Here is a 12,907-nt window from a genome sequence, read left to right as displayed (position 1 = left end):
TGTGGAGGTCCCGTCCACCAGGGCTCTGGTTCACCACTACTGGAATGCTTGGAAGAGGGTGCAGAGGACCATGCTAGCTGCCAATCATCCCTGCTGCCACCAGGCCAGGAACCCCCGTCTCGGGACCAAGCCTGGGAGTCTGCCCCTACTCATTGACTCCCACCAGCTCTTGCCCTGGTCCATTGGTCCCTTCAAGGCTGCTCATTGCATCAAATCAGTCGCTTACCATCACCAACCGCCAGCATTCCTCGGGATCACGCCTACCTCCCAGATGCCCTCCCTCAAACCCATTGTCCATGGACTACTCAATCACCCGAGCCTGCACCAGCAGAACCTAGGATGGTGGAAGGCAGTCCAGTGTACGCAGTCTGTGTGCACTACCTGGTTCACTGGGAAGGGTACGGCCCAGCGGAGAGGCTTTGGGTGCTGTCCAGTTTCATTGCAGATCCATCACTTATTGAGGATCTGGATCGCCCCGGGCTGTCTTGTGCAGTAGGAGGGGGCTCCTGTCAGACCTGCACTTGCAGGCACCTCCAAGTCACCAGCCAGCTAACAGGAATCACCTGCCTCTCATTTCCAACTCATCACCTGCAGCCTATTTCACCCTATAGTACCCCGAGAATCGTTTTCACGGAAGCATTCACAGAGCAGCAAAAAACACAATAGAATCAGTGAAAAGCTACACACAAACACTGTCAACATATAGAAGCAGATAAACTGCACAAGTACAAAAAAACAAAACAAATAATAACAATAAAATCTATAAATGATATTAAGAACATGAGTTGCAGACTTCTGGAAAGGGAGTCCATAGATTGTGGAATCAGTTCAGTGTTGGAGTGAGTGAAATTAGCCACTCTGGTTCAGGAGCCTGTTGGTTGATGGGTAATAATTCTTCCTGAACCTGGTGATGAGGGATCTAAGGCTCCTGTACCTCCTTCCTGATGGTAGCAGCAAGAAGATCACGTTGCCTGGATGGTGGTTATCCTTGATGATGGATGCTGCCTTCTTGTGGCAGTGCTCCTCGTAGATGTGCTCAATGGTGCGAAGGGTTTTTCCTCTGATGGACCAGGCTGTGTCCACCACATTTTGCTAGTTTTTGCACTCTTGCATCAACATGGGGATCGGGTGATGTCAGTTCCCAGCAATGGTCAACATTCACACTGTTAGTCAGGGTGAAGTCCCGAGTCACACATCTCCACACTGAGCCGTGAAACCACTTGTCCCAGCCCAACCTACACTTGTCCTCACCAGCCGAACCGTGCGAGATTCATTGGTGCTGGAGCATCAGTAGAGAACCAGAGCAGCTTCCAGCCTCCCAGTATCCTGGCACAGCCCCTCCCAAGTGGTGTCTCCCTTAAATGACAGGGGTTTCACTGTGAGCAGGTACTAGTTCATCTCCCACCAGAATTTATTTTATACGAAGAGTGATTGATATTCATGGCCTAAGGTAGAAGGAGTCAATTTTAGAAAACGTAGCACATTTATTTTTCAACATAGTCCCCTCCTACATTTACACACCAGCGGTCGTGGAGCATACGGATCCTGGACCTCCAGAAAGTGTCCACAGATCGGTGACTGATAAGTTTGTGGCTTAGGTAGAAGGAGATGAGTTATACAGTTCTCGTTAGGTGCACATGCAGGTGAACTCTTTGAGTGATTATGCAGAAAGTTTGAAGTTAATAACTCATCTCCGTCTACCTTAGGCCACGAACTTATCAATCACACCTTGTATAAACATCTTCTGCACTTACCAACTGTACAGGTATTTCCTGAAATACATTATAGAGCAATAAATGAAATATTTTAAGCATGACACCAACACAAATTGCATTCTAAAAACTGCATTTACAATCTGACTGTCATAATAGCTGTAACCTGTTGCACCAATTTGTGAAATAAAGGTTGAGTACACCATATAACAGGACATTACAAAGCTTTATATAGATAGTAACGGTAGGCGAACAATTTATTGATGCAATCTTTATTGTGGTTCACTTTTGTTCTGTCACCAGTGCTAAATTTTTGGTCATCAGCAAAACGTTTTTGAATCCATTGCTTTTAAACACTGTGTAAGAAACTAAATATGTTATTTATTCTCACTGTTACGTACCCCGTAACTGGGTTGCCAAACCAGCAGAAGTGGATCACTTAGTTGGAGTCTGGATTACTAGAACGAAGAAAGTTTTATTAAAGAAACAAGCAACACAGTACTCTAATCAAAAGGATAATAAATGCAACAGTTCAGCAATGATAAACACACATGTACACAGAATTAGGATAACCCAAGCTCTATCGTCGTCTAGGGGTAAATGACCAGTTTCAAAGTAACGCAAAGTTCAGTTCAATTGAATTCAGTTCAGTTCGCAGTAATCACTGCCGTGGGAGATGGACAGTGGGGGGAAGGAGAGACAGAGCAAAACGAATGAATATTCAAACGGCTTCCACACAGACCTTCGATATTCTTCGCAGTCAGCTTTCGGGCGAGCCCTTTGTGATGTCTTCCGAGGTCACCGACCGTGACCCCTCCGTTTCCAGATACGATCGTTTCTCTGCGGTGAACCTGGCACCCAGGCAAGGGCGGACACACACCAGGTTCCCATTGATCGTGCCTTTCCACCCTGTGCGTCTATGGCTTGTCCCGCGACCAGCCTTCCAAAACTTCCCACCGACTTGTGGGAGACGCACCGCTTCCAGGGTCTCGTTACCTCGGGGTGTTGTGTGTGTCCTGCCTTAGCGAACCTGTCCCTTTTTATCCCCCTGCTGGGGTATCGGTTGTCCACCACTTCAAACAGTTCAGGGTTCAAAGGGGGAGCCGATCTTGACAGCTCTCCTTCCGTTAAACTCTCCCGTCCCTTCATTAACATCTCCAAATGCTGCTCCATTGTTTTCCTTATCTCTCTTTCTCCTGAAGACAGGTGGCAGACCAACTGCTGATCCCACTGGTGCCAGCACAGGACAGCTAACATCTTAATCTATGTGTATTCTCGTCACATCACAAACACGAGATACAGATACAGATCAAATACAGATGCTGGAAACCCAAAGCAACACACACAAAATGCTGGAGGAATTCAGCAGGCCAGGCAGCAGTTAACGTTTCGGGCCGAGACCCTTCATCAGGACTGGAAAGGAGGAGGAGAAGGCCGAGTTAGAAGGTAGAAGGAGGGGAAGAAGTAAAAGGTGTTGGGTGAAACTAGGAGAGAGGGAGAGGGTGAATTAAAGAGCTGGGAAGTCCATTGGTGAAAGAGATAATGAGCTGGAGGTGGGGGAATCTGATATGAGGACAGAAGGCCATGGAAGAAAGGAAAGTGGGAGGAGCACCAGAGAGAATTGACGAGCAGGTAAGGAAATAAGGTGAGATGGAAACAGGATTGAGGAATGGTGAAGGGTGTGGGTGCTGGAGATTACCAGAAGTTTGAGAAATCGATGTTAATGCCAACATGTTGGAGGCTACCCAGACAGAATGTAAGGTGTTGCTCCTCCAACCTGAGTGTGGCCTCAACGCAGCAGGAGAGGAGGCCATGGGCTGACATGTCAGAATGGGAATGGGTGGCCACCAGGAGATCCCACTCTTTGTGGGGGGCCAGACTGAAGGGCTCGGCTGTATTGAGAGACCGCTTCGCTGAGCACCTTCGCTTCACACACAAATTATACACTCGGAACAGCGAAAGTTTTAACTCACCAAATCCCTTGGTGTGATTTAACAGAACTAATTCCCAGTTACAGCCGGCTGGTGGCATAGTGGCATCAGCGCCGGACTTCGGAGCGAAGGCTCCCAAGTTCGAATCCAGCCGGCTCCCTTACACGCTTTACATCCATGCTGGGTTGAACGTCGAGCTAACAACTCGACCTCGTAAAAATAAGAAAGTCTGCTAAAAAAAAATGCCGACATGATGTGTCCTGATGACTCTGTTTGGATTTAGGGGCTTTCTTCTTCTTCTTCTTCAATTCCCGGTTACACGGTGGAGATCTTGGACACTTATCTCTGCCGATATTGTCTTGTTAAAGCTGCTGCTTGTTATAACCGTAGCTTTAATAGAATCAGAATCAGGTTTATTATCATGTGACGTGAAATTTGTTAACTTGGCAGCAGCAGTTCAATACAATTCATTTGCATCTTTTATTGTTATTGTCTCTCCTCTAGGGGTTTCACCCTGAGGGTTTCAAGTAAGTAATTTCACTCTTAACAGTTTATATCTTTAGTTTCTGATAGTTTTCTGCGTTCCTCTCACTTGCTGTGTCTGTGTCAGACATGCCTTGTTCTCAGTGGCATCACAGGTGGGCAGGGTTGTAAAGAAGGCTTTTGGCATCCTAGCATTCATAAATCAGAGTATTGAGTATAGGAGTTGGGATGCTATGGGGAGGTTGTATAAGACATTGGTGAGGCCCAATTTGGAGTATTGTGTACAGTTCCGGTCATCTAACTATAGGAAGGATATCAGTAAGATTGAAAGAGTGCAGAGAAGATTTACTAGGATGTTGCCAGGTCTTCAGGAGTTGAGTTACAAGGAAAGATTGAACAGGTTATTACTTTATTCCTTGGAGCGTAGAAGAATGAAGGGAGATTTAATAGAGGTTTACAAAATTGTGAGGGGTATAGACAGAGTAAATGTGAATACGCTCTTTCCACTTAGATTAGGAGCGATGAATACGAGAGGACATGGCTTTAGGGTGAAAGGGGAAAGGTTTAGGGGAACATTAGGGGGAACTTCTTCACTCAGAGTGTGGTGGGAGTGTGGAACGAGCTGCCATCTGATGTGGTAAAAGCGGGCTCACTCTTAAGTTTTAAGAATAAATTGGATAGATACATAGATGGGAGAGATCTGGAAGGTTATGGACTGGATGCAGGTCAATGGGACCAGCGGAATAATGTTTCGGCACAGACTAGGAGAGCCGAATGGCCTGTTTTCTGTACTGTACTGTTCTATGGTTCTATGGGTCTCGATTAGCTTTTTTATCCCCACAAGTTCTCTCGTTTTTGAAAGAAAATTTGGTAAACCTCACCTTCATTCCTCCACAGCTGCAGCTTTCGAAAATTACATCTTTGGCTTTAATTGACCTGGGTCACACCTACAAAAAAATTGGAGGAACACAGGAGCCATCACTGACTGTCAGTAGTAGAGTGAGAATATATTCTCCTATCTCTGCACCTCGGTGAGCTTGTGCTCTGGCAGACGAACGGTCAGTCAGAGACAGCCAATCAGCAGCTGGAGAAGTTTCTGCCATGCATCACTGCCTCTAACCCTACCACATGGAAGGAGTATCTGCTCTGGGCCGAGCTGTCCCACAATCTACACCTCCTTTCAAATGCTCCATGAGCACCAATCCCCATTGACCCCCACAGAGGAGCCATTGAGAGAGGTCCCGTCCTACAGGGCCCTGGTATGCTGCTGCTGGAATGCTTGGAAGGGGGCACTGAGGACCATCCTAGAGGCCATCTGTACTTACTAACACCAGGTCAACCACTGGCAGTACCAAGACTTCACCAGTCCGGGGACCGTGTCTGGCTGTCACCCCGAGATCTACCCCTGTTCACCGACTCCCACGAGCTCTTGCCCCAACTGATTGGTCCCTTCAAGGTTACCCATCACATCAATCCAGTCCCTCAGCATCTCCAACTGCCAGCGTTCCTCAGGATCACACACTACCTTCCACAAGCCTGTTGTCCATGCACCACTCCGCTCACCTGAGCCTGCATCTCCAGAAGCCAGATTGGTGGAAAGTGGTCCAGAGTACAAGTTCCATTGGTCGATGGATGGATTCGTGCTGTTGTGTATGGTGTGTGATGTAACTGGTCAGCTGTGAAGGGAATGACCCAGAGGAGAGGTCTTGAGTGCCGTCCAATTTCATCTTGGATCTATCACTCATCAATGAGTTCCACCGGACCCATCCGGATCGCTCTGGGCTGTCTTGTGCAGTAGGAGGGGGCTCCTGTCAGGCCTGCACAGGCAGACACTTCCCAGTCACCACCCAGCTAACAGGAATCATCTGACACTCGTTTCCAACTCATCACCTGCAGCCTATTTAAACCCAGCTCTCATCCACAGTCCCTTTTCACCCATCAAGCCAGCCAGGCTCAAAGAGCTGCTCCTAGCCTTCAGTAACCAGTTTCCCCATTGTGTTTAGTGGCCTCTTATTTTGCAGTCTATTATTCGTTATTTTTTTTGCCACCGGATCTTCTCTGCTGTTTTGCATTAGCGTCGAGCCTCCTCTATATTTCCTGCAATTTGGTCAAGATCAGCAAAGACTTACCTTCTGAGTGAATGAGCAATGGAATAATAGGGGGAAGGGGTTGGGGCTGCGGTGGGGTGATTGGTGGAGAACTCCGTGCTAATAGAACAATCAGTGGGACCTCGTTTTTGAAAACAATCATTTATTACAACAATTTAGATGTTTCCCTGAGAGAGTCACTGCACTGTCTCCTGGTGTTCAGTTAAGGATTGCTTATAGAAACAAAGAAAACCTACAGCACAATACAGGCCCTTTGGCTCACAATGCTATGCTGAACATGTACTTACCTTAGAAATTACCTAGGGTTACCATAGCCCTCTATTTTTTTAAGTTCCGTGTACCTAAGAGTCTCTTAAAAGACCCTATTGTTTCTGCCTCCACCACCGCCGCCGGCATCCCATTCCACGCTCTCACCACTCTCTGCCTAAAAAACTTACCCCTGACATCTCCTCTGTATCTACTTTCAAGCACCTTAAAACTATGCCCTCTTATGCTAACCATTTCAGCCCTAGGAAAAAGCCACTAACTATCCACACGATCAATGCCTCTTATCATCTTATACACCTCTATCAGGTCACCTCTCATCCTCCGTCGCTCCAAGGAGAAAAGGCCGAGTTCACTCAACCTATTCTCATAAGACATGCTCCCCAATCCAGGCAACATCCTTGTAAATCTCCTCTGCACCCTTTCTATGGTTTCCACATCCTTCCCGTAGTGAGGCGACCAGAACTGAGCACAGCACTCCAAGTGAAATCTTTGCCTCAGCTTTTGGCACAACTCTTTGGATGCCTCAGCTATTCCAGTCCTAGCCCTCTATATTATGAATTTGATACCATTCAAAAAAAAATGGTGGGTGCACAGAAGTCGTCACTGACTGCTGGGAAAAAGGAAAGAATATTTTATGGTAAACCCTGTGCAGGTACTCACATATGCTGATTACAATTCTCAGAGATTTAGTCATAGTTCAGAGCAGTGTAAAAGTTAGCTGAAACAGTGAAATGTATAAGCCTAATTTAGAAATGTTTCTGATGTTTCAATGCTCTTGCATAATGGAAAAGGATAGGGGATTCCCTGAATTACAGAAATCTGACATCACAAATTCTCCCATAATTTTTTAAAGAATGATTCAAGTTAGTAATGATAATATTTCATGGCATTCACTATGGATAGACTATTAGGGCCCTATTGGAATGGGTGGCACACGCAGGCAATGCACTATGGGTAGATTCCTGACTAATGAAGGAATCAGTTTAGAGACAGGATCCCTCATGTAAACCTTCAATTCCTGGATTAAAGCATATGGCGGACAGGGAAATAAACTACGATAGCCAGTTGATAGGAAGCAAAGGATGATGTTGAGGGCCGTTTAGTGGAATGGAGACCTGTGTCCAGTGTCCACTCGCAGGGGTCAGTACAGTTTATATCTGATATACACACACACTCAATTTGGATGTGAATGTCCAAGTTGTGTTTAATAAGTCTGAAATGATAGTAAAGTAGATCGTCGTCGTGGCTATCCCTCGACGTCGAGGATGATGGTCTTCGTTCTGAAGAAGTGGCCCACAGAGCGAAGACGCCTGTGCGTGTATTTGTTTAACGTGTACTTGATGCTGCACTCCAAGAAGCACACGATACTTCACAAATCAACCAACTGATTCTAATGGCATGGAAACCACGACGATTGGAGCTGATGGATTTGTTGCTGCCTTCATCCGCCTTCACAGCCGTTGAGTTCGAAGTAACTTCGTCTGCCTCTTTCACCGTTGAGGTCTTGGTTGGATTGGTTGGAAAGTAGGTCATGCTATGGACAATGTGGAAGGTTATGAAAAAATGCACGGGTATCATGTGGGCTGAGAAATAGCAAACAGCTTGAATCCAGACAGAAGTAAGGTATTGCATCTTGATGAACAAACCAGGGTAGGACTCATACAGCAAATAATAGGGCCACGTGGACTGCAATGGAACAGAGGTACCTCGGGGTATATAATTCACTGAAAGTCGCATCGTACATAGATAGTCTAGTGAAGAAGCCCTTTGACATATTGGCTTTCAGAGCATTGAGTATAGCAGTTGGTACATTTTGTTGCAATTGCACAAGTTGGTGAGATGGTATTGTGTACAGTTCTGGTCAGGAAAGATGTCACTGAATTAAAGAATGCAGAAAATTTAACCGCTGAGATCGGATAACAGGCAGGTTCTGTACCTCTGTAAGGCAGGCAGTCCGACAAGGTAGTGTAAAGTTATAACAAATTTTATTAATAAAGAGCAGTTTTGTTGAAAACATTGTAGATAGAGAGGCAAGTCAGATTTCACATAAAATACAGCTCCTGAGTTATCACCAGACTGAGCAATGTGCAATAAAATATGTTAGTATAATAAAACACATCAGCGCCTCAAGTTTACATGGAAATTTAAGACCAACCATGCAAATACCATAAACTCTAGCTAAGCAAAAGGTGTCAAATAAAAGGCTAAAGCAGTGACTCCTACAAGGATCCGCCCCTGCAGTGTTCAAAAGGAGCTGCATACATAACACTCCTCATACAGGAACACACGGTCGATAAAGTAAATCAACCACCAGGATCAGCAATGTAGCCACTCAACTCCCATTACGGACGAGACAATGGCCCAAGCACGTGTGGGGAACACTTATAAGGCCACCTGGGGAAGAAGGTCCCATGCTATTATCCCCCCTGCCGGCAGCAACAGACGCGAATCTCTGTTCCACCTGGCTAAAAAGAGAAGTACCAGGATGTTGTGTGGTCCTGGAGCCTTGAGTTACAAGGAGGGGTTGCGTAGACTAGGACTTCATTCCCTGGAATGTAGGGGATTGACAGATGACCTGATAGAGTTACATAAGATCTTGAGGGACGTAGGTGGGATGAAAGCGCAAAGCCTCCCCCCCCCCCCAAAGAAGGGGTGCTAAAAACATCAGGGCCTAAGTTTAAGATAAGAGGGAAGAAATTTTTAAAAGAACATCAGGAGCAGCTTTTTCATGAAAAGGGCAGTCTGTATGTGGAATGAGCTGCTAGAAATAATGGTTGGGACAGCCCATCTAAATAAGTACATGGATAGAAGAGGTTTGAAGGCCTATGGACAGATGGGACCAGCTCAATGAGCCGGCATGAGCAAGTTGGACTAAAGAGCTAATTTCTGTGTTATGTGACTCTATGACTCTAAATCAAAGAAAGAACTAACTGCAAAGAATGTGCTGAAACGATTATGTTTAAAACCCACATACTGTGATTGTCAGGACACTAATTTAGTCTGCTTAAAGAAGGCAGATAGGCTGAGATAGGAAAAGTGTATTAATTCTATCAGGAACATGCTAAAGAATTATGGGACTCTAATCAAGTATGGATACAATGCTGATTAAGAGATGGGGAGCTTCCTTAAAGTTGTCGTAGCCAGGAGAGATAGAGGGGATAAGCGCCCACTACCTATTAAATGCTCCCAATGGCGTGCGCTTCAAATAGTCTCTGACGACCAAGTCCAGCTCCGGGCCTTCATGTGTGGCTTAGCTACTAAGCCCGGTGGATCCATTTCTGCTGACAGGAGAAGGGGCAAAGGCGGGTTACTGGCACCTTAAAGCCAGTCACTTAGGGCAGATTGGCTTGTCAGCCGTGGTTGGCAGCTCATCTACGAGAAGGAAAACTCTGCCGCCGCCTTGCGGCTATACCCACTCATGGGAGAGGTCTTGGAAGTAAACCCTGAGGGAAAATTACAGAGCTGGAGTCCCTAAGGCAGTCCTACATTGACTGGCAACTCCTGCGATGCCGCTGGTGCCAGACTGTATTCCTCTGGATTTATCAGCTGCTTGGAGAGGGGAAGCCCGCTGCAAGGGTAACAGCGTACTCTCCGTAATGTTCTGCCCTGGCAGGTGTATCTAGACAACTAGGATGCAATATCCATGGTTGATCTCAATCAATGGAGGCCTCAAGAGATGTAGAAAACAAAAAAGAGTTGAAACATTCAACGGGCCATGTTTCTGAAGCAAGAGCACTTCAGTAAGACCAGTTGGGGTAGGTCTTACACAGTGAATGGTAGGGCACTGAGGAATACGTTAGAGCAAAGGGATCTGGAAATACAGGTCCACAATTCATCGCAAGAGGCATCACAGGTAGATAGGGCCGTAAAGAAAGCTTTTGGCATATTGAACTTCATAAATCAAAGTGCTGAGTACAGGAGATGGAATGTTATGTTGAAGTTGTACAAGACATTGGTAAGGCCTAATTTGGAGTATTGTGTGCAGTTTTGGTCACCTACCTACAGGAAAGATGTAAATAAGGTTGAATAAGTACAGAGAAAATCTACAAGCATGTTGCTGGGTCTGGAGGACGTGAGTTAGAAGGAAAGATTGAATAGGTTAGGACTGTATTCCTTAGAACGTAAAAGGCTGAAGTGAGATTTGACAGAGGTATACAAATTTATGAGGAATATAGATGGGGTAAATGCAAGCAGGCTTTTTCCACTGAGGTTGGGTAGAACTACAACCAGAGGTCATGGATTAAGGGTGAAAGGTGAAAAGTTTAAGGGGAACACGAGGGGAAACTTCTTCACTCAGAGGTCGTGAGAGTGTGGAACAAGTTGCCAGCACAAGTAGTGCATGCAAGCTCAATTTCAATGTTGAGGAGAAGTTTGGATAGGTACATGGGTGGTTGGGGTATGGAGGGCAATGGTCCAGGTGCAGGTCAATGGGAGTCGGCAGTTTAAATGGTTTGACATGGACTAGATGGGCCAAAGGGCCTGTTTGTGTGCTGTACTTCCCTATGACTCTGTTGCATTCATAACAGAATGCAAAACAAGTAAATTGGAAGTCCCATCTACGTCTGCTTTCTGTTATCCCATTATGTAATTAAGCAAGGATAATGAGGAATAAATGAACCTGCATTGAAGACCCCAGGATGACAATTAATTTAACATAAAATGTATTTTTAAGCCACCAGCAGTAAAATAGCTTGGACCTCTCTCAGCTGGCAGGTAAGATCAAAAGAAAAAATATATATAAAAGTATAGAGAGAGAGAGAGAGAAAAGAGAAATGTATTTGGTAAGTTTAATAAAATGAATGCAGTAAGAAACTCATTTAATAATTATGTTTTGCTTATAATGGTAATTATAACATTCTGTTATAGTCATAAACAAATCGCCTGAAGTAGTTCATTTAAAACTTGAAAGCAAATTATAACTACAAATTCAAATATTCCTGGGTGTTTATTAGTTTATTCTGTTAATTTAGAATTTAAAGGACTTGTGGAGAGGGTTTTTGTAGAATCTCTAACAAGCTTTTTTGGTGCCTGCAGTTATTAGCTCATTATTCAGAGAACTCTGTCGGGAAGGGAGAAGTAGACCATAGGCTTTATGCTGGAATTGTGATCTCAATCATCAGACACTCCTGTCCTCAGATGGCCAAAGGCTGTATCCTTGTATCTCATCATCAAATATCTGCCTTGATTAGGTCTTGACACGTGGCAACAATGGCTTATCCTTTATTACAAGTTGGGCAGAGGAAACAATTCAAGGAATTTCTCAAATCCTCATTGAAAATGTGCATCATTCCCACTGACTCCTTGCCTTGTGACGACTCAAGAGTGGTTCACGACCTTTAAACCATTCAAGATGGCACTACAAACTTGATTTGCCAAGAGCAGAAGGAGCACATCACCACTTCAAAAATACTAACTTGCCCATCTCGTTAAACACCATTGCTTCACTTGTGAGCACATATGAAACACCGCGGTTTCCTCGGCTGTGTAAGTCCAGGGAAGATGACCTCCGGCCCCGCCAAACTCGTGCGATTGAGGTGCACTCCCACCCCAAACCCCGGCTTGTGTGGATACTGTGTTATTCGCTACCCTGTTACAAATTAGTGCAGCGAAATAACAGACAGCACACTGCATACGGTTAAAGGAATTATATTTATGAATCTTAACTGAAGCGTTAGTAAAGAATAACAAAAAGAAAAGGGCCCATTCTAATTAAACAGTCTAATGTGCACAAGTTGGAGCTCATCTTGAATTTCTCTGTCACTCACCCGCTGGGCCCTTGGTCAACGTGAAAGCACACACCACCTTCCAAACGTTACTCACAATCCATCTCAAACAAATGGGTCTCCCACCGGATCGTATGCTACGACCAGTTCTCCCCAGCGTCTTCTCTCTGCATCTGCTCTCAAACAACAGCCCAAGACCAACCTTATTGTCCCTCACCAAGAAAACCTTCGGTTAATTGGATGGCACACACTCCATATCATCCTTTACCTTTGGCAATAACCCAAACAGGCTGAAAGCAGAACAGACTGCTCTTACAGAGCTGCTAAATGAAATACCTACAGCATAACAGTAAGGATGTGAACCAGGGCACTACACATAGAACTGGAGTGCTCACAAATCACATTTGATCCTGATGGTTTGTCTAAGAAGGGACTTCAACAACCTGGCACCGAATGACTGGCCTCTACCAGAAAGGAGGAGCAGAGAGGCAGTAAGTCCTGCAGATGTCCCACCAAATCACACAGCCTCCTATTCTGAAAATATTTCTTTGGTCCCTCCTCATCATGGTGTCTGGATTTGAGAACTGCCTACCCAATAGCATTGTGGAAGTGTTTTCGCCAGAAGGACTAAATCAATCAAGATGGCAACTCACTTTCTCAGAGGTAACGGGGACTTGTCAATA

Source organism: Mobula hypostoma, chromosome 23, assembly GCF_963921235.1.
Source record: "Mobula hypostoma chromosome 23, sMobHyp1.1, whole genome shotgun sequence".
Taxonomy (NCBI): domain Eukaryota; kingdom Metazoa; phylum Chordata; class Chondrichthyes; order Myliobatiformes; family Myliobatidae; genus Mobula; species Mobula hypostoma.
The sequence above is the reverse complement of the archived record's forward strand: the minus strand, read 5'-3'. Positions refer to the sequence as shown.